The 22,845-nt window shown below is 44.7% G+C and overlaps 1 long non-coding RNA gene across 1 annotated transcript in view; it reads right to left on the minus strand.

The window, feature by feature from the left end:
• Window positions 1–20,302, minus strand: part of LOC131478342 (uncharacterized) — a 37,894-nt gene extending 17,592 nt beyond the window's left edge. Inside the window, exons 1-2 of the long non-coding RNA XR_009244416.1 lie at window positions 20,186–20,302; window positions 11,323–11,543 (exon numbers count right to left, since the gene is read on the minus strand). This is a non-coding gene — a long non-coding RNA (uncharacterized LOC131478342). The remainder of the gene's footprint in view (window positions 1–11,322; window positions 11,544–20,185) is intronic.
• Window positions 20,303–22,845: the final 2,543 nt, after the last annotated feature.

Below are 22,845 nucleotides of genomic sequence, written 5' to 3' on the forward strand. Positions count from 1 at the left end.
CTAGAGGTGTTGTGAGCAGTGACTGGAGTAATACATAATGTGCTCATTGCATTACTGTAAAACTATTAGCTGTCTCTACCACTTTTATTTTAATTACTTGCTAGGGACCCAGCTCTTTAGTTCAGAAATTCCATGTTGCTGGCTTCTCTGGGCTCTCATCTTGGAGGCCACTGTGTTTTGTGTAGAGGACATGGTTTGTCATTTTCATTTTTATTTTCTTTTGCAGAGGGAGCAAGAAGTTGGGGAGAGCCCATCTGGTTCCTGGGTGGGTGAGGCCAACTCCTTCTTCAGGGCTTTTTATTCACCACCATTGTTTCAGCCCCAGCTCCCACTCAGCTGAGGCTTATGGATTGCAGGGTCTTCCCAGGATTGCCTGGCAGAAGATTCCCTTCATTCTCACCTCCTCTAACCTTCACTCACGGCCTGAGTTTGGCTTTCTTCATCCTCCTTCGCTGGCGACTACTCTATCCACTACCTTTCCAGAGATTCTTGAAATTAGTCATCCCATGACTAAGAAGCCGTTGAACTTGACTGGACAATAAGATGTTGGACTCTATGTTTGGTATACGCTTGCAATGGGGTAATCTCAACTGAACTTGAGCTGTGGTTATGCAACAAGGTGGAGGAATCCACCATGGTGGGAGGGTTTGGGGAGGGGTGGGGAGAACCCAAGTATCTATGTAACTGTGTCACATAATACAATGTAATTAATGAAGTTAAATAATAAATAATTAAAAAAAAAAAGAAATTAGTCATCCCATGAGAGATCCTTTATCACCACTGGGTATTTATCACTCAGAGAACAAAAAAGATTGATTTATGTATTTGAAAGACAGATGACAAAGAAAGGGAGAGACAGAAAAGAGAGATTTTTCCATCTCCTCGCTCACTCCCCAATTCCCTGCAATAGCTGGGACAGGGCCATGGCAAAGCCAAGAGATCCATTTAGATCTCGCAAGTGGGTGGCAGCAACCCAAGCACTTAGGCCATCACCTGCTGCCTCCCAGGCACACTAGCAGGAGGGAGGCTGGATCAGTAGTAGAGGAACCAGGACTTGAATTGCTGCTGTGATGTGGAAGCTCAGTGTGCTGTACACAATTCCCACAAGTTTAACATTTTAGAAATGCCTTTACTATCTCTTCAGTGAAATCTTGGGTAGGATAAAACTAGGCTTAATCTCTTCCTTATCAGACACTGCTTTCCTCTCTTGACAGATACAATGCCAGTTTCCATGTTGGAAATCCGGGCTCTTACACGTGTAGGGTTCTCACAGCCTGGGTGAAAGAGGATGAAGATGAGGAAGGGAAGGCAGGAAGGTAGGAGCTAAATTGACTGACTTCAGTGAAGGCCTCTGTGCAGAGAGCCCACGACCACCTTCCACTCTTGCGATAAGACCAGCAGTCAGCAGGAGGAAAGACATATTGGGCATGGTTCAGGAAAGCCATTCCAAGTAATGACAAAAATAAATCACTTCAAGAGGGAAACAGAATTACTTCCAAGGCCCAAAGGCATTACAAGCATTTCTTTTACTGTAACACCACCAGCTCATTCCTCCCTGACACTGTTGCCGGAAAACGATATGTACATTAGCTTGGTGTGCTATTCCTGCAAGATACAGCGCTAGTACTGCTTGATGATGAACCTTCCTTGGCTTATGACTCAGTGTTGCCATCATTATTTATCGTATGAATGCACTGCATAAAATCAGGCACTGCCTAGTGTTCAAGATAGTTAGGCAAGCATCATCATCACAAACCTTTGAGATACTTGGGCATTTAAAATTTTCCTGGCAAACTAAAATAGTTTCAATAGATAAGGAGCTTCACTTCAAATGAATTGTTATAAATAATGACAGATTTATGGCCACAAGCCTAATTAGAAATTTGCTAACAGTTAAATTAATGACAAAGGAGAATGTGTTTTAGCTATGGCATGATTATCACCTGAATAACAGAAACCATTACATGCATGGAAGCAGACGGTATCTAATAGTGAACAGGTTACACTGGTGACAGAGAAGGGCAAAGCTTACATTGGCAACAGTAGGAAGGCACCCCCATTCCTGGGCTGGAGGAAAGGGAGGAGGTGGTGAAAACAGTGCCCAGGGCTGGGGTCACTGGCAGCATCTGGAACCAAGGTAGCCTTTCTGGCAGTGGCTGGCGCTATGCCACAGCTGCCAGAGGACCATTCAATGCCAAGAGACTTCAGGAAGTCACTGGCTCTTTTCTCCCCAACCCCTCTGTCTCTGTTAAGATTTGTTTATTTCAGTTGAAAGTCAGAATTATTGAGAGGGAGGGAGGGAGGGAGGGAGGAAAAGAGGGAGGGAGAAAGAGAGAGAGAGAGAGAGAGAGAGAGAGAGAGAGAGAGAGAGATTGATTTTCCATCCAATGGTTCACTCCCGAAATGGTGACTATGGCTAGAGTTGAGTCAGTCCAAGTTGGAAGCTTCTTCCATGTCTCCTATGTGGGTGCAGGAGCATGGGATATGGGATATTTCCCTCTGTTTTCCCAGGCCATCAGCAGGGAGCAGGATTGGAAATGGAGCAGCTAGAGCACCCATTGCTACCCAGATGGTGTACAAGCACTGCAGCCAGAGGATTAGCTCCCAGCCTCCATTCTCACTGGTAAAGCCCAGCATGCATCCAGGTGACCTGGAAGCCTGGGAAAGCTGTTACCAGGGGTCATACCCTAGGAGATGCAGGGCAGAGTGGTGAAGGGTGAAGGAAGGGTGGGAAAGCTTCCCACCAGCTCCCTGCGTGTGGCCAGTGAAGGACAGCCCAGAACCTCAGGACCCTGTCTTGGACTGGTTCAGCTCCAACTGTTGTGGCCACTTGGGAGGTAAACCAGTGGATGGAAGATCTTTCTGTCTCTCCTTGCCCATGTATATCTGCCTTTCCAATAAAAATAAATATGAAACAAAACAACAACAAAATTGAGTTTATCATTTCCACCTTCAAAATAACCCAGAACTAACTACTTCCTATTCCCTCCAGAGCTTACTACTCAGGTCCAAGACACACTGTCTTCTTGTCCTTGGATTTTTACAGCAAGCTCCTACCTGGTGTCTCTGAATCTACTTTGTGCCAACTACACTCTTTCCCCCACATGGCAGCCCGGGTGATATTGTCATATGGTAAGATCACTACTTTCCTGCTGAGTGCTCTCAAAAGACCTCCTATCTCACGCAGCCCCAGCCATGGCCTACAGATGGGCTCATTTCACTCACTGTCACTGTCACTTTGTGATCCCAGCCTGATTTGGCTGGCCTCCTTATGTTCTGTGAACGTGCCAAGCATATTCTTTTCTTTTTCTCAAAGATTGGAAGAGTTAATATTGTTAAAAATTCCATATTATCTAAAGCAATTTAAAGATTTCATGCCAAAATTATCAAAATGCTACTTTTTTTTTTTTACAGTAAAAACAGTCCTAAAATTCAACAAAGCCACAAAAGACCCAAACCAGCTGGAACAATTTTGAACAAAATAATAATGATAAGCATGAATGCCTTGCGAGAATCAATTTCAAAGCACACTAGAAAATTATAACCATTAGAACAGCATTACTTTGGAGTGAAAAACTGACACACAGATGAATGAAACAGAATATAGAACTTCTAAATCAATCCACATACACAGAGGCAATTGATTCTGACAAAATAACCAAGAACTACACTGTATATTGGATATTCTTTCCCATACATGGTGCACCAGCACCTTCTTCTACCTCAGGACTTTGCACCCACTGATCTCCGCCTGCAGTGCTGGTTCACTGGAGATTCCATTGCTTGCATGTCAAGAAAGCAAACACTCTCCAAAAAGCTCCTCCTGAATCTCCCAATTTCTTTATTTTTTGTGGTTATTCACAGTACTTAATGTTCCCTCTTATTTTTTCCCTAAAAGTAGTTTACTTTTATTATCTTAATGTTCATTTGTTTATTCTCATCTACTAGAAAGGCAGAGTGAGAAAGAGAGGGAGAGCAAGAGTGAGGCATATATTCTGTTGGCTGGTTCACTTAATTCTGTTATTTCTACTTGAGAACTGTAACTCAGGCTTACCAGAGTCTGTGGATAGAGAAATAAAGGAGAATGAAATGTAAAAAAAAAAAAAAGAAAGAAAGAAAGAAAGAAAATGGATGCATTTAACACGGTAGGCCCAGAGAGCTGGGTTTGTGTTCCAGTCAGAACCTCTATCCCTGGCTTGGAGACTTTCGCCTCCAAGTGGAGTTACTACTTTGTTCTGTGGAGGGTCACAGGGTGGGAGAGTCCACTTACAATGTTCTGGGAGTTTGTCTGGCCTGGTTCTGTGAACAAATCACTGGCAAGGCCTCTTCTAGGGTGGGATGGTTTGGTCCCTCTCCTGAGGGACCCACTGATGTAAGAAATTACCGTGTGTCTGCTGCACAGATAAGACACTGCTGCCCAGTCCAGCGTGGAAAGACCTTCCCCTTTTTGTGCAATGTAAGATTCAGTGAAATGCACACACACACACAACCCGCCCCACTGTCCAGCCTGGTGCTCATGCTGGGGTACACAGAGAATAAAGACACATATACCCGTGTTCTAGGGGAAAGGCATCATAATTACAGATCCCCGGATCAGATCACATCAAATGGCACAGCTGTAAGGATGCCAGTGGCCACAGTCATCATCATTCTCAACAGGGCCCACCTTGCTTCCTCTGATCTCTGCCCCAGTGGAGTGTCTGCTGAGTTGTCTATAACATGCTGTGCTACTAGTTTGTCAATCACCTCTCATATTGTCGTGGTAATTCTAGAAGGTAAACTTCTTGAATTGAAGTGGCCAAGTACATCATATAAGAAATCCCTTTCCATGGGGCAGGCATTTTTCGTTGGTGCTATGGAAGATGCACTGTGAACTGAATCCTTCCTTTCCTAATGGCTTCTGTGTGTTGCAGGTGCATTTAGCAAAGGTGAATAGCAGTTGCCACAGCTTATCCATTAAGCATAAGAATAATCACAGTGGTGTCCAGTGGGTTTCAAATTTTCAGCACCCAATCTTTTCTTAAACAAATGAATGATTACTCAAAACTGTAATACAGTAGAGACAGAAGTCAAGCTGACCACTGGGTTTCCTCCCTTAATAGCCCTCCCCCACTCCACCTGCAGGAAAGAGGAGAGCACTGCTGATGCAGCACAGCCTTTTATCTTTATCTTGAGCAAACATTAAGGAGCACCTGTGAAGTGGTATTGCGCCTACCCCAAGCCCTGGCACTGCAGAACAGTAAGCTACCTCTAACACAAAGGACAGGCAGGCCAGGTAAGACACCAACAACCAACTATTCAACAGGGGATGCACCTAGAAAACACAAACAACTTGGAGAATGTTGCCAAATTCTCCACCAAGCCTCTAAGGCTATGGATACACCGAAACAGACATGGACAGTGGCAAATATGGACAGTGGTATCTCACACCTGGCTCAGTGAGGTCAACACCATTGCAGAACAATTGACACTACTCAAGGAACACCCTCAGGATATCCTTTCCCACAGCAGAGTCATTGGGACGAAACCAGGGGACCATGTCTGTTCTCTGGTGCAGCATCGTGCTCTGCCCTGCCCTGTGGTCACAGCAATGAGGCGGAGTCTTTTCCTTGGCTGCCACCCCCCTTCCTTTCCCATCCCACTCAAAGACTTATTTGGGTCTACAATCCCCTCACCTATGTACCAAACATTTAAAAATAAATAAGTTTAAATTAAAAATAAAAGAAAATATCTGTGGCACACTTCAAGGAATGTGAACTGGAGTGGAATATGACAGTGCATTCTGGATGGGAACCAGAACTGGAATGACAAACTGGGAAAATTCAGCTCATTCCAGACAACGTCAAAAGTCCTAAGGGATTTGACTTGCTGGGGGCTGAGGAGGGAGGAAGTGGGAGGGAGGAAGAAAGTAGGAGCAGCAGTCAGACGACAGTCTGCTCAAGCACGGTGTTCGCCACGGATCTGTAGGAAGGTCAGGGCTCAGCAAAGGGCACACTGGTGACACATTTCCCCAACATGGACTCTCTCCCAAAGGGTCACATGCCTTCTGGACTGCTGAGGGCCAGCTGTGCGATCTGTTTACTTGTCAAGTGGTTTCTGTGAAGCCACTCAACTGAAGAGCCTGACTTGTGGCCTTCCAGAAGCGTCCTGAGCAGCAGCATGGCCCCCTGGGACTCACTCAGTGGCTGGTGACGGCAGCCCCCTCCAGCTGAGTGCTGCTTCTACCTTTGCTCCTCCACCAAACCTATGAGGAGCAAACTGCCCTCCCTCCACTCACACCTCCCAGGCTCGGCTGGTCAGAAGGCCTCTGCAGCTGTCAGGACCTACAGAAGAAAATGGACTGATGCTAAAGTTCCTCCTGATCCCTCCAAAGGGACACACCTACGTGAGCACACATGTAAACCTGTTGTTCTGGAAGCAAATGCCCAGCTGGGGCCTGGAAAAGTAAGAGTTGCTCTTGGACCTACCCTGGAAAGTGTGTCCCTGCTGCAAACTCCATGGGGAAGATGGTCTAGGATGTATCAGACATAGTTTGATGGCAACACACTTGGGCTAGCCAATGTTTCTGTTTCTCGCTCTTAGATCACCAATAGCAGCATTTGCCCAGGGGTTTCCTACAGTGGATGGTTTTCGCAGGAACCAAACCAACACTATGTCTATCACCCCAAGAACCGCAGCTGCTGGCCGAGGAGTAAGCCATCTGGTAGTCGCACACTCATCCTCCACCTTTGCATGAACACATGCACCAATCTAACAGTAAGCCTGGCAATCGGATGCAATGTTGGGAATCAGGAGATGAAATCCCGGTCAGAGGTGGCTGAAGTACAAGTCCAGACATGTCTACCTGGAAGTGACGACTGAGCTGGCAGAGTGCTGCACTGTGCCCTGATCCTTGTAAGGAGCTGGAGACAAGGGGAGGGTAAACTGAGGCATACAGAGTCTGAGCATCAGGCCCAAGATCCCGGAACAAGGCAGTGCTCCTTGTTCCTGGGCCTCCGGTGCAGAGGCTATGTTCTTTCCATTGACATCATAAGACGGGGGACAAGGAGGGGCTTGGACAGCTGATGCGTCCCCAGAGTGGAGGAGGTGGAGGAAGGCATTATGCTAGGTGTTTCTGTGCTGTGCTTCCCAGGAGCTTGTTCAGCATTCTGGACATCTGTTCCTGAGGCTCTGGAGCTGGAGCAGAGGGCATCCACAGCCCAGAGAGCAAGGCAGCCGCAGACTCAGCTAGTGAGTCAGCCCTGATGGGAAGGCTCACCGCCCAAGGCCAGGCCAGACATCCTTCCTGAGGCCACTGGCTGTAGACAGTAGCGGACTCACCCACTCCCTGTGCCTGTCACTGAGAGCAAAGAACTCTGCAAACGACCTCTGGGGCTGCCCCTTTTCCTCTTGCTTCATCATTACTCTGTTTCAACTCATTTTCTAACATTTTCTAATTAGAAAAAAAATCAAACAGTACTAAAGGCTGTTGGATAAAGCAACAGAAGCTGAAACAGAAAACTCTAGTGTGGATGCATCTGTGTGACTGTCCCTTTACAAAGTAAGGAAGGGAGTCCACTCTGTGTCCCCCAACCTTGGATCCACTTAGCCCTATGACATGGTGCCATGGTTCACAACTTTCACCTTCTCTTCCAGAAACACAATTGTGCTTCATCTGTAACTGAATTCTTAGAATCAAAAGTGGACAACCAAAGTATTGGTTACAGAACTGAAAGGAGACTCTGACAGAGAGACACCCACTCTTGTGTGGCTCCCGGGAACAGAGCAATGCCCTGCAGTTAGGCTAAGCACAATGAAGGCATTTTTCTACCTCTCACCTGTGAGTGCCCTGACGGTGAGAGCAGCACAATCGGGGACTCTCGTGCCTGCACCCTGCTGTCTTCTGCGCATGGATGGTGTGCTGGGCACTACTGCTAGACACACTCCAGACTCTGGCTCGGCTAGAGTCTCGTCTCTAGCCTTCACACGGAGAGGACAAGGAAAGACAATGGGCGAAGAAGGAAAGTGCCAAGGAAACAGGGGTTTTCTTTTTTTCTGTTTTGATCACTATACTAGCTGATTCCCAAATGAATAGTGAATCAGTGTGATGCCAGGGTCATGCAGGAGAGCTGGTGGGTAGGGCAATGGGTTGGGGCGCGGTACCTAACAGAACACCAAAGACGAGGCCTGAAGTGTCTGTCTTGGGAGAGAAAGCTCCCAAGGACCATCTTTCAAAGACAGTCCTGAAAGGATACCTCAGTGTCCCACATCATTGTAAGGTCTTAACGCTGGCAAAATGTTTCCTTCGGGCATGGAGGGTCCCATCAACGCAAGCCTAGCATGTTTTGTCCAAGGGTCCACCTGGCCAAGCTTCACCTCCTGTCCACTCTGCTTGTGCCACATGTGAGGCTAACCCAGTTGCCAAGTCAGGAACAAGTGATGCCCGCAGGCCCAGCCTCTCCACAGAAGGAGCATTTGTAAAGAATAACGGGGCCCAGTGTGGTAGCCTAGTGGCTAAAGTCCTTGCCTTGCACATGCTGGGATCCCATGTGGACACCGGTTCTAATCCTTCAGCCCCACTTCCCATCCAGCTCCCTGCTTGTGGCCTGGGAAAGCAACTGAGTATGGCCCAAAGCCTTGGGACACTGCACCCGCATGGGAGACCCGGAAGAAGTTTCTGGCTCGTGGCTTCTGATGGGCACAGCTCTAGCCGTTGAGGCCACTTGGGGGGAGTGAATCATCGGACAGATCTTCCTCTCTGTCTCTCCTTCTCTCTGTGTATCTGATTTTCCAATAACAATAAAATAAATCTTTTTTGGTTTTGGCTCAAGGTCCAATATAGAATAAATCTTAAAAAAAAAAAGATAAAAGAAATCTTAAAAAAAAAAAAGAAAAGAAATGAATAATGACTAGGGCACCTTTTTGCTGTCCTACTTTGTTCCCCAAGCAGCACTCATGCCTCAAAACCAAGGGCACACTTCTAAAGACACAACATGATCACAGAGAGGCAGAACACAAGAGACAGTCCACAGGAATGATAACCAGGAAAGTTATGAAACTTGGCGTTTGTACTGTAGTATAATATACCTTTATAATTTCACAAACAGTAGCTGCGCCCTAACTCCTCCTCTCCACTGGCTGTCCTGCTGCCACCTCTCGTACCCCACAGGGTAGGGAGGAACTGGGAGGAGCCCACCAGTTTATTTTTCTCTCTCACTCTGTTCCTCCTTATTGCCTGGACTTTGAAGTTCAATGTTGTGTAAATATTAACTTGCTTCTTAAATAAAGCCACAAAGAGAAAACTGTAATCTGAGCATCTGATATACCCCAACATTTCCCATGAGTTGCAAGGGTTCTAATTTCTTCTCTTCCAGCATGTCTCTATTTTACAGAAATCCCTTTGAAACAGACTTAACCGGTTATTATTTTGTTACTGAAGTGTTTTCCAAAGAACGTCTGTTAAAGATGATTTGCGATAGTAACACCCATTGTTTTCTTTGAAATATGTTTAAGATTAAAATTTTTTTATTTAAAAAAAGCCTGTTGAATAAATAATAGCGCAAAGGGTAAAAGCAATGGCAAAAAACATCACTGGCTGAAGTTGGGGACCCACTGAATGCTTATAGTTCCGCATTAAATTACACATCCAATGCCTTGGTCATCTTACTATAATTCTAGAAATAACCCACAATAGTCAAGATGGTACATGTACTTATTTTTGTTAGTCTGCAGCCAGTGTCTATCTAGCTCCTTTCTATTTGTTTTTAATACAGTGGCTTGGTGATCATGGTAGTCTAAATTGCCCTGGAACTTCAATGTACCTAACCACAATCTTCATTAACACAATCCTTGCAAAGTTGGTGTCAAACAGGACATTTTCTTGAGTTGCCTTTGGAGATGGTTTTAGATGTTACCCGAAAATTACATTTTGTTTCCCCCAAATTCGAGCAATATAAAATTACCCTTAATTTTGCCAACACTGAGAGCTTTAATACATGCTGTTATTGGGATTGCTGAAGAAGCAGTCCCCTTCATGAGAAGCATTTGACTTTATAACCATTGATGCCGTCATCACTCCTCTCTACCCTCACAGTGGTGGTGTTCAAGGTATCTGTCACTCAAAGGTGGCCCGCTGGACCTGAATTATGTAGGTGTAAAATCTCAAACATAAAAATCATTGACATACGGGCCCGGCGGTGTGGCCTAGCGGCTAGAAGTCCTCGCCTTGAAAGCCCCGGGATCCCTTATGGGTGCCGGTTCTAATCCCGGCAGCTCCACTTCCCATCCAGCTCCCTGCTTGTGGCCTGGGAAAGCAGTTGAGGACGGCCCAATGCTTTGGGACCCTGCACCCGTGTGGGAGACCTGGAAGAGGTTCCTGGTTCCCGGCATCAGATTGGCGCGCACCAGCCCGTTGCAGCTCACTTGGGGAGTGAAACATCGGGTGGAAGATCTTCCTCTCTGTCTCTCCTCCTCTCTGTATATCCAGCTTTCCAATAATAATAAATCTTAAAAAAAAAAAATCATTGACATTAAAAATGTGTCAGTTCCCTTCACCTTTCTTTTCTAAATGGAGTTGTTTTTCCTTGACAGATAACTAAATATCTTTGAGCATTTTCCACGTGGTTAATCTCCCTCAACAGCAGGAAGCTTAGATAGTTGCAAAGTTCCTCAGCACTATTTCTGATCAGCTGGCCTTTTCTAAATATCAAATGGACCATTTTGCAGTTAATTTATCACCTCCAATTTTCATCTTGCCAGTTACCCATAAAACATCTGTTTGTAGTCCAAAAACAAAGTTCTTGGTTGTTCCATTTGCTTCTGAGAACTGGCATAGACATAGAACAAACGGCTGTTAACATTACAGAGTTTTGAATCTCTCTCACCATATGATCCCTGCTGTTAACCGTTCAGTTCCTAAGAGTGCATTTTCTTGTTGCTATTCAGCTTCCCTATTTTATTTTATCTTCGCAAGTGCTGTCTTCATTTTGCCAAGTGATTTAAACAGCCTTACTGAGTGTGGATATCAATGATGGTACATCTACTTAAAGACAACACAGATATAGTATTTCCGAATAGTTTTTCCACCTTTTTGTGTCTCCCTTCTCCCCTCCTCCTTTTCCTTCTTCTATCAAACATTTCTTCAGCATCAACAAGTCAGGCACTGTACTAGATGCTGACCAATCAATCACAGAGAAATTCTTAGCCTCTACAAAGCTTATACTATTGATTTAAAACAGTTCCTTCCTGTTTGTTCCACAGGTCATGTGGAGAAAACACACAAATGAAATTCATGAGAAAGAGAAAGTCTTTTCATCTGAGCTGGAGAGAAAAGTTATCACCAACCTTTATTGTTGCAGAATGATCGTCTTTGGGGATTCTGTCTGCATCATCCATGCCTCTTCTGCAGGAGGCTTGCTTCCCCCTCTATCATAAATCATGCTGGGTGGGAGTGTCTGGATGGACATCAGTTGGGTGAGATGCACAGCAGTAGGAGAGGCCTCCTTGAAGACTCGGGTACCCACATTTGTCTGCTGTGGCTGCCTCGGGCCCTGGCTACAGTGCTCCTGTTGAAAACCACAAAGGCACAGGAAATTGGGGAAAACCAGATAAAGGCAAACCATTGAACAGCACATGTACAGAAAGGAAATGGTTAAGAATTAACTCAAATTAATCTAAGGTTACAAGAGCCAGTGCTGCAACGGCTTAGTTAATAAGCAGCTAGTGTCCAAAGTGAAGGTATTTGACCCAAGTGACTAAGAGCCTTGAGAGCCACCAAGGGGCTGGTGGCTGGACCAAGGGGCCTGTCACAGAGAATGATAAATTACTGTGGGAACTAGGAATATGCACCAACACAGATTTGTTCTTCTATCCACCTGCCTCAACAGGTATCTGATAACACATTCATTCAGACCATGGAGTACTACTGTCCTGGATGATGGTATTGGGGATACAGCAGCAAGCATGTGCTCAGGGGGCTCACGGAGAAAGCATGTTGAATAACCAACTGGAATATGGGTAGGGATTGTTGAAAACAAAAACAGAACCCAAGTGAAACCTCAGTCTACTGAGTGTGATGAGTTTCTCGGAACATCAGGGCCCAGGCAAGGAACTGTGGCCCAGTCCGTCCCTTCCCTAGTTTGTCTATATGGAGGCTTCCAGATCTGGAAGTGGGCCCAGTGCCGTGTGACCACTGAGCGCTGAGAGGTCCGTCCTTTCCCTAGTCTGTCTATATGGAGGCTACCAGATCTGCCCCAACAATGGAGCAGAGGATCCTCCACTGATAATCAGCTTCTAGAATATCTCATTTCATCACTGTTTTGGGCCAGGTGTTTGGTGCAGCAATTAGGACTTTGCTTAGAATACATGCATCACATGGTGGACTGCCTGGTTTAAGCCCCGGTTTTCCATTTTTGATACAGGTCCTCACTAATCCATACCCTGGGAGATAGCAGGCAATGGCTCATGTGTTTGCATTTTGGCTACCCACATGGAAGATCTGGATGGAGTTCTGGGCTCTCATCTACAGGATGGCCCAGCTCTGAGCCTGAAGAGAATTTGGGGGAAGCAAACAATAAGATAAAAGATCTTTCTTTCTAGTTCTCACTCTCACTTTCAAATAAAAAAATGAAAATAATTTTTTAAATTTAAAAACTAATTTCAAATTCCTAGATTTCCCAGGCTCAATATTTACTTAATGTCTCCTGTTTAATGGATAGCCCTCCATTCACAAGATCCTTTTCAACTCCTTACCCTAGTCCTGAAGAATTGGACTTTGGAGTGTCAATTAGCATACCTAGACAGTACCATTCAGACAGATGTGACTGAACTCATATGTGGGATAGTTTAAACATTGGCAATCAGGGGAAGCGTGATCTACAAACCTCACAGAAGTCTCTCATGGCATAATTCATGGCATAATTTGGGTTAGAGTTAGTTTAGTTTCAAAAATAAGGAGCTATTTTGTAACTAAAACCAGGGAAGAGAACACCTGTCAATTTAGACAGAACAGATGGACAACTACTCAAGGAAGAGCAGTTGTACTTGGGTGAGGCTAGTTAAAGTTTCTGGTTCCTGATGAAATTTTCCTTTGAAAATCTAAGCTCTCACTTTTTCATTTTACCTCTTGGGAAAGGCAAGTCAGTCCTGGCTCCTTGTTTTACTGTAAGAATAGCACCTGGGTGTTAGGTAGAGCCCCTACTGAAATGTGAATGCCACCTCCCTGAATTCTAGCGGAGTCAGGAAATCTCTTTGGGGGAATCTCAAAAGACCTCCCCAAAAGTTCTTAGATAAAAATCAAAGTGTCAAGCTCCAGCTCTTTCAATTTTCATCATGAGGAAGCAAAAAGATGGTGCCTGAGATTTCTGCTGTGAGAATGGATAGACTTCCTATCACACCCTCCCGATGGCCTTTTCCGTGTGAACAAGCTAGCCAGGATTAGAATTCCAGCCTGTGACATTAGCAGCTGTTTTCTTCTCTCTCAAGATTGTGCTTAAAAGACACCAGTTTCACCATTTTCTTGGGTCCTCCTATTTTGACCCCCCCGACAATGTTATGGAGGGGGGGTCCCATCTTTAATACCTTTCTTTTTTTTAAAGATTTATTCAGTTTATTACAAAGTCAGATATAGAGAGGAGGAGAGACAGAGAGGAAGATCTTCCGTCCGATGATTCACTCCCCCAGTGAGCTGCAACGGGCTGATGCGCGCCGATCCGAAGCTGGGAACCAGGAACCTCTTCTGGGTCTCCCACGCGGGTGCAGGGTCCCAATGCATTGGGCCGTCCTCGACTGCTTTCCCAGGCCACAAGCAGGGAGCTGGATGGGAAGTGGAGCTGCCAGGATTAGCACTGGCACCCATATGGGATCCCGGGGCTTTCAAGGCGAGGACTTCTAGCCGCTAGGCCACGCCACTGGGCCCTAATACCCTTTTTTTAAAAAGACTTTTTAATTTTTATGGAAAGGCAAATTTTTATAGAGAGAAGGAGAGATAGAGGTAGAAGTCTTCCATCTGTTGGTTCACTCCCTCAAATGGCCACAAGGACCAGAGCTGAGCTGATCCAAATTAGGAGCCAGGGGCTTCTTTCTGGCCTCCCACATGGGTGCAGGGGTCCAAAGGTTTGGGCTGTCCTCCACTGCTTTTCCAGGCCATTAGCAGGGATCTGGATCTGAGGTGCAGCAGCCAGGACTGGAAGCAGCATTTACAAGGAATGCTGGTGCTTGCAGGTGGAAGATTTGCTGGCTATGCCACTGCACTGGCCCATGTTTAATATACTTAATAAATCTTGCCCACTGAAATTATCTACATAAAGATTCTTATTTCATGTGAGACAAGAACCAAAATCTCCTTCATCTTTCTTGTGAAATTCCCCTGGCCAGGTACAGTGACTCAATTGCCTAATTCACCCCCCTCAAGCACTGGGATCCCATATGGGTGCTGGTTTGAGCCCTGTATGCTCCACTTTCCACTCAGCTTCCTGCTTGTGCCCTGGGAAGGAAGTGGCCCCAAACCTTGGAACCTGCGGCCACATAGGAGACCTGGAGGAGTCTTCTGGCTTCAGATTGGCCCAACTCCAGCTATTGTGGCCACTTATGGAGTGAAGCAGCAGATGAAAGATGTTTCTGTCTCCCCTTGTCTCTGTAAATCTGATCTGCCTTTTGAATAAAATGGAAGGAAGGAAGGAAGGAAGGAAGGAAGGAAGGAAGGAAGGAAGGAAGGAAGGAAGGAAGGAAGGAGAAAAATTCCCAAGAGCCTGGGATAGCTGAGAATAAAGGATTTATTACTCAATATCCAATACTGTGCATACTAGGAGATGACTGGCTGTTTTTCTGGGCTACTTGAAATGCCTAACCACAGAAGGGACATATGACAGCATAACTCAACTCATTCCTTTTTCTTTTTTTTTGAGCACATACTGTAATTTGTAGACTATTGAAAATAAACTCACAGATAACACACAATCCCTTTCCTTTTGCAGCTCACAGTTTAATGAAAACATGGTCTAACAAACAATTGAAGAACTCTAGTTGGTTAGATGAAGAAACTGTAGCTTGCTTTGTGACTTCAGGCTTCCCGGGCCACCAGAGCAGGGCCAGTGCACTGCTTCCCAGGACAGCAAGGGAACACAATCTCAAGGAATGACCTCTTAGAGCAGTTCTAAAGCAGGTCCTTCCAAGGTTAAAATATTTTTGTCTGTACTTGGCTATGTTTGATAAGAAAAAAATTGTTTCAGACTAGTCTACCACGAATATTTTGGCCTTCTTGGCAAATAAACTTCTTATTGTTAACCAGAAAATTCCAGTTAATTACTTGTGATCGGTTTTGGAAGTCACTTACTTGGGCCCGATCTGGAATGCTTTCTGCATCTACACAGCTAAGGACTAAGATGACCAAAAGACGCAGCCTGATTTGACAGCCCTGTTTTCCTCGACCACATTAAAACTAGTGACTCAACCCAGGAACTAACTGTTTGGGCAATGTAACAGCAAGGACCACATTTCCTGAGTCCAAAGAAAAGCTATGTGTAGGAGAGCAGAACTCTTCTACACTTAAAGGAGACACTTAGCAGGAACAATTAACCAGGAGGCTCTTAGCTGGGTTGCCTCAGTCTCAGGACCCTAGGCTTCCAGACATGAGGGCTCCTGCATTAGTAGATGGGGCCATTATTATATGGTAGCATAAACTGGGTAGCTTAAACAACAAAAAATTAGTTTCCCAGTTCTTGATTCTGGAAGTCCAAGATTAAAGTATTGCCATAGTTGGTTTTCTCCATGATCTTTCCTCCTGGCCATACAGATGATCTCTCTAACTTTTCACATGACCTTTCTCAGTGCATCCATATCCTAAGTGTATTTTTTATGTGTCCAAATTCCCTCTTATAAGGAGACCTGTTCTTTTAGATAAGGAAATACCCTCATGATCTCACTTTAAGTACTTCTTTAATGGGAGTGCCTCCCAATAGTCAAATTCTGAGATTCTGGGTGTTATTACTCCAACAAATGAATTTTTAGAAGATACAGTTCAGGGCCCGGCGGCGTGGCCTAGAAGTCCTCGCCTTGAAAGCCCCGGGATCCCATATGGGCACCGGTTCTAATCCCGGCAGCTCCACTTCCCATCCAGCTCCCTGCTTGTGGCCTGGGAAAGCAGTTGAGGACGGCCCAATGCTTTGGGACCCTGCACCCGCGTGGGAGACCCGGAGGAGGTTCCAGGTTCCCAGCTTCGGATCGGCATGCACCGGCCGTTGTGGCTCACTGGGGGAGTGAATCATCGGACGGAAGATCTTCCTCTCTGTCTCTCCTCCTCTCTGTATATCTGACTTTGTAATAAAAATAAATCTTAAAAAAAAAAAGAAGATACAGTTCAGCCTGTTACAGCCCTGCTCTGCAGCTTCTTGCTGTCTCATCGCCATATGAGCCAATGGGTGGGAAATGGCACAAACCACAAAGCAAACCAGAGGCCACAGGGCCTTGTACTTCCTCAAAGAAGGCCCCCTTGAACCAGGACAGCAAGCTGAGCCTGGGACCAGCAGCTGTAGATGCAAATGCACTCTGCAACCAACAGCCTCCTGTCAGGCCTTCCCAGGATCGGCAACAGCTACTGGAGTTTTTGCTTTTGTTTTTGTTTTTCAAAGAGACAAAGGAAGGTTCTAGCAAAGGCAAGTAAAACACCTATTTGTATCTTGTGATCACATGGGAAAGAAGAAACCCCCAGCGGCCAGAGATTCAGACTTAGGAGTCCTCAGAGATCTCCAGTTGCCTTTCAGAAGCAATGTTACTATGCAGGACCAGAACCAAGATGAGAGGCAGTCACAGAACTCTTGAAGACACTTAGTGGTGCTTTGAAACTCAGAACTTCCTGTTTGCTAACAAGCTTCACGCTTCCCCAGGGCCCTTGCTCAGTGTTCACAGGTCCTGTGTGCCAGGGGCGCTAGGTCAGTTCATGGAAAGCCAGTTGTTTCCATTGTGCGTTTGTAGTCCCTTCCTATCCCTCTCATCAAGTTTCTGCAGTCGTTTCTAATCCCTCTCATTTACTGCACTTCCCGCCTTCCCACCAAGTACCTCTTGGGTCCTCTCCACCACACCTAATCAATTCCAGGCCTTCCCAGTCCCTCGCAGCCCCAGCCTGGCCTACACAGGCGTGGCTTTAATAACTCCCATTGCATGCATTCCCTGAGCTCCCTAATCACCTCAAAGCAGGATACATGCATCTTAACGCACACTGCCTACCACAAATGCTACACCAGGTTACACACACACCAACAGCGGAACTCGTTTGAAAAAGTTTGAGCTCAGAAACACCTGATTCACCAACCCTGTCACTATCACTACATTTAACTGATATTATGCTTTGAGAGAGTAATTATACCGCTGCCTTATTTTTATTAATTTTCTTAATCATTAATAATGTTGAAACATCCTGTTTACCTTATTTGGTTAATTGCATTTCCAGTTTTGTGAACTGTCTTCTAACACTTTTATCCCTTTCTTATTGATTCATATATTTAGACTCAGTCTTTTGTCTGTCTGTGAATGTTTTTGTCCTAGATATCCATTGTTTTCCAACTGGGCTAAAAAAAATAATCATTCCTTAAAATGCTATAATACAGACATAAGATATAATGGATAACTAGAATGCTGAAGAAATGTTAGGAGCATTCCACCAAGTCTGAATTGCTAAGAGCTTAAGTATAGGGAGGTGAAGCAAATAGGGTGGTTTGACCCATCAGTGAACTGACTCTAGGCAAGGGGGTCTGCTTCCTTTACCAGTATAACTGACTCGAATATTGCAATGTATAATTACATTTCTTAGCTATGTATGCCCATTTCCTCTCCAATTATCTTTATCTTATTCTTTAATTATATAGACAATACAATCTAACATTTTATATATATATCTTATATATATACATATATACACACACATGCACACAATCAAAAGTTTGTGAAAAATGCATATTATTTTAAAAATGCATAGAAATAAAATTTGTTTGCACCAAAACAGACACGGTTAATTCCTAATTTTTCCACTGCATGTGAAGCGCCCTCACAGACAGTTGTAGCAATCATGGCTGTGTGTGCATCTGCATGCCTGCCTGACAGTTGTCCCCCACCCCTTCTTCCAGACTGGCAAAAGCAGACTATATTCAGGTATCCACTTAGCTTACTTGGTTATTTCTTCTCTTTTCCTACCTGACTGATGACTCTAAGCGAGTCTCATTAAGGGAGGGGAAGGAGAGACCCAGCATTCTAACTTTCATTGTCACCAGCACTTTAGAGAGAGAGGGATGCTGGGATCACACTGGTAGACAGCCAGCTCCCTCAGCCAGAAGCAGTGAGGCTGTATGTGTGCTCTTCATGAGGTTCCCTGCAGAAAGCACTTGTGCGGATTGCTGAAAGGGTCCAAAGAGACCAAGGGTGGCAGTGTGTGGGATGGGTGAACTGGCAACCACAGCACACGTCTCATCTTAGCTTTAGGTGAGAGAAGCTGGCAGCGGCGTGCTGCACGACAGACATTAAGATCTCGCCTCACAAATAAACATATGAAAAAATGCTCAAGTTCCCTGGCAATAAGGGAAATCCAAATTAAAACATCAATGAGGTACCACCTAACGCCAGTAAGACTGGCCCACATGAATAAAAGCACCAACAACACTTGTTGGCGAGGTTGCGGGGAAAAGGGAACACTACTCCACTGCTGGTGGGGCTGCAGGCTGGTACAGCCTCTATGGAAATCAGTATGGAGAATATTCAAACAACTCAAATTCAACATACCGTATGATCCAGCAATAGCACTCCTAGGAATATATCCAGAACAATTGTTTTATGAGAAACCAACATGCACTCCTATGTTCATAGCAGCACAATCAGTAATTGCAAAAACATGGAAGCAACCAAAATGCCCATCAACAGAGGATTGGATAAGAAAGCTATGGTTCATCTACTCCATAGAATACTACTCAGCTATTAAAAAAAACAAAATGCAGTTCTTAGTGGCCAAATGGGCCAAACTGGAAACCATAATGCTAAAGGAAATGAGCCAATCCCAAAAGGTTAAATACCACATGTTTGCCTTAATTTAAGATGATATGATGTTATGTATAACATGTTGTTATGAATGTTATATGTTGTGTATAAACTAAAATTGAAATGTAAGTGAGGTGGTCACAGAAGGTGGCTAGGAACTCGCATTTACTTTTAACATATTGGTTACTCATTACTATGTCAATTAATTCCATAATGATGTAAATTTTTGCTGATGGTATGTTGGAGCTTTCAATTGACTGGGACGATACTCTGCTGGCTCTGTCTTCAGACCAGAGAGGGTATACCTAAGAAGCCGTTGAACTCGACAATAAGACGCTGGACTCTATGTTTGGTATACGCTTGCAATGGGGGAATCTCAACTGAACTTGAGCTGTGGTTATGCAACAAGGTGGAGGAATCCACCATGGTGGGAGGGTTTGGGGAGGGGTGGGGAGAATCCAAGTACCTATGAAACTGTGTCACATAATACAATGTAATTAATGAATTAAAAAAAAAAAAAAGAAAAGATCTTGCCTCAGCCTAGATGAGGCAAGGACTAAGCCGGAAGCAGAGAGGCTCTGTTTCTGACTATGTGTTAACTGGCAGCATTGTGAATGTGGCTGGAGGTCTGGAGAGGCTCAAGTTACAAGTCAAGTGTCACAAACAGTGTGACAGAGTACACACAAACCTCTTTAGAGTCTAACAATACTCACTCAGGTTCAATACATCACTTGTATTTCACAAATTTCTAACTGTATGGTTAAACAGAGGTTAGCTGGGGTCTCAGCTTCTGCATCCCACCTATTCTGATGTTATTTTAAAGCATATGAAGAAAACTGAACAGAGATATGCAGTTGCAAATGAGAGGAATATTTTAATAGCTTTTTCAGGTAACTAGAAATTCCTCAGTTCTATACCCAAATTCAAGAACTGGTAGCTTCTTAAAGGTAAGATGTGGAATCTGGAGTTACATCAATGGAATTTTTGTACTCTGTTACATAAAAACCCTACTGAACTATCTTGCAATTAGAATACATTTTTTAACATATACATAACTGTAATTTTAATATCACACTCGGTCACCTGGAAGACACTGGCTCACTAAGGGCATTTAGTCTTTGATCACCCGCCCTGTAAGATGTGGAGCCGAATGCTTCTCTCTGACTGTGGACTCTACATAGTGACTTACCTCCAATGTGTACAAATTGGTAGATGTTACAGGGCATGAGTTCTGGAAGGTGCCACCTTGCTTGCTTTCTTTTGGAATACCTGCTTTGGGGGAGCTAGCTTCAGGCTGTGAAGTCCTGGAAAGAGATTCATGCGACAGGAAATCAGGGCCTCCTGCAAATAACCACAAAGAATCACAGATCCTCCACTCCAGTCCACTCCTCAGATGACTACGGTCCAGCATGCTGTGGCCACAACCAAGCTCAGCTGCTCTTAGACTGCAGAACTCATCCAACTGCAAAGTTAATGTTGGAGTCACTGCATTTTGGAGTAATCCACTCTACAACAAGATATCTAATATTTTACTACACAGTCTTCTAAACATTAATGCCTCTCATTATTCAGTATTTTAAAAGCCACATTTGCTGATAACTTTGCAAAACTAATCATGGACCCAACATGATAGTTCAATGGTCAAATCCTCAGCTTGCAAACACTGGAATCCAATATGAGCACCAGTTCATGTCCTGGCTTCCCACTTCCGATCCAGCTCCTGGGATCTGTTTGGCCTTTCCAATAAAAATAAGCAAATCTTAAAACTAATCAGAAAAACTTGTCTTATTGAGAAGTTGTCAAAGTTAGTAGTAGGTATTTTTTTAAGATTTAAATTTTTTTAAGATTTATTATTATTTTTAATTGGAAAGTTAGATATATAATGAGGAGGAGAGGCAGAGAAGAAGATCTTCCATCCACTGATTCACTCCTCAAGTGGCCACAGTGGTCAGAAGTGGGCCAATCGGAAACCAGGAGCCAGGAGCCTCTTCTGGGTCTCCCACATGGGTGCAGGGTCCGAAGGCTTTGGGCCATCCTCAACTGCTTTCCCAGGTCACAAGCAGAGAGCTGGATGGGAGGCAAGGCCATTGGGATTAGAATCGGTGCCCATATGGGATCCCAGCGCATGCAAGGCGAGAACTTTAATCACTTGGCTACTGCGCCGGGTCCTAAAGATCTATTTTTATTGGAAAGTCAAATTTAGAAAGAGAAGGAGAGACAGAAAGAAATATCTTCCAACCACTGGTTAACTCCCTCAAGTGTCCTCAATGCCTGGAGCTGAGCTGATCTAAAGCCAGGAGCCAGGAGCTTCCTCTGGGTCTCCCAAGTGGATGCAGGGTCCCAAGGCTTTGTGCTGTCCTCTACTGCCTTCCCAAGCCACAAGCAGGGAGCTGGATGGGAAGTAGAGCAACTGGGATATGAACTAGCATTCCTACGGGATCCTGGCACAGGTAAAGCAAGGACTTTAGCCCCTTAGGACCACTGTGCTGGGCTCAGGTGTGTTTTTACACCTCTAGTATCTTTGAAAGCTCAGTTTTTCCTACTGACATCAAATAGTGGCGATTGTTTCTCTTGACATGATTAACTCACTTGGTTTGTTTTCTAGAAAATGTCTAGTACATACACTGTCAATTGTTCAGTAAAAAAGGTGTTTTGGGGACTGGGGTTGTGACATAATGGGTTAACCTGTCACCTACAATACTAGCATCCCCTTTGGGCACCAGTTCAAATCCCAGCTGTCCCACTTCCAAACCAGTTCCCTGCTAAGGCACTTAGGAAAGCAGTGAAAGATAGCCCAAGTACTTGGGGCCCTGCCCCCATGTGGAAGAGCTGGAAGAAGCTCCTGGCTTCAACCTGGCCTCACTGCGGCCACTGCTGTCATTTGAGGAGTGAATCAGAGCATAGAATACCTCCCTACTATTCCCCCTTTCTCTTTAACTCTGTGTTCAAAGAAATGTTTTAAAAGAGGTATTTTCTAGAAGTTTCAGCTAGCAACTTAAACAAGCACAAAACTGCTTTTCCCTGAAATGGTATCTTGGTCTGCATCAGACACGAAGAGTCTTGAAAAAGGTCATGGAAAATTCACTATGGAAAAATAATGGAACTTTACATTTTTCTTGCATCAACTACCTGTTCATTTGTCCACAAATGTTTTGTATCCTCTTCATACTTCCATTTTGTCACACAGAATATGGAAACTCAAAATTGAGTGAAATAAATTTTAAAATAATTTTTAAAATTTTTATTTGAAAAGCAGTTATAGACAGAAGGATAGACAGGTCTTCCATCCACTGATTCACTCCCCAAATGGCAGCAACAGCCAGAGCTGAGCCAATCTGAAAACAGGAGCCAGGAGCTTGTTCTGGGTCTCCCTTGTGGGCACAGGGGCCCAAGGGCTTGGGGCATCCTCCACTGCTTTCCAAGGGCACAAGCAAAGACCTGGATTGGAAATGAAGCAGCCTGGACACAAACCAGCATCGATATGTAATGCCAGTACTGCTGGCGGAGGCTTAGTGTACTATGTCACAGAGCCAGCCCCCTGAACTAAACACTCTTCACACCTTCATTAAGCCTTATTAAAGATTCTTTCCATTAACTATCTGGCAGTACATGGGCAGACAACCATGAACTGATACAACGTCCGATTCCCATCAGAAAGCCACTATAAAACCCAATGAAGTCTTCATTTGATGTTCTGAACAGGGAAAGTTTAGAGCAAGGCTGGCATTTCACATTTAGCATACTGTTTAGCAACTTATCACAAGCCAACCCTGACTTTCAGGAAGTGCAATAAAAATGGCAGAATGAACAATCTGATTTGCAATCTGTCCTCTTTTGAGGCACATTGTC

The sequence above is a fragment of the Ochotona princeps genome, chromosome 30, assembly GCF_030435755.1.
Source record: "Ochotona princeps isolate mOchPri1 chromosome 30, mOchPri1.hap1, whole genome shotgun sequence".
Lineage (NCBI taxonomy): Eukaryota > Metazoa > Chordata > Mammalia > Lagomorpha > Ochotonidae > Ochotona > Ochotona princeps.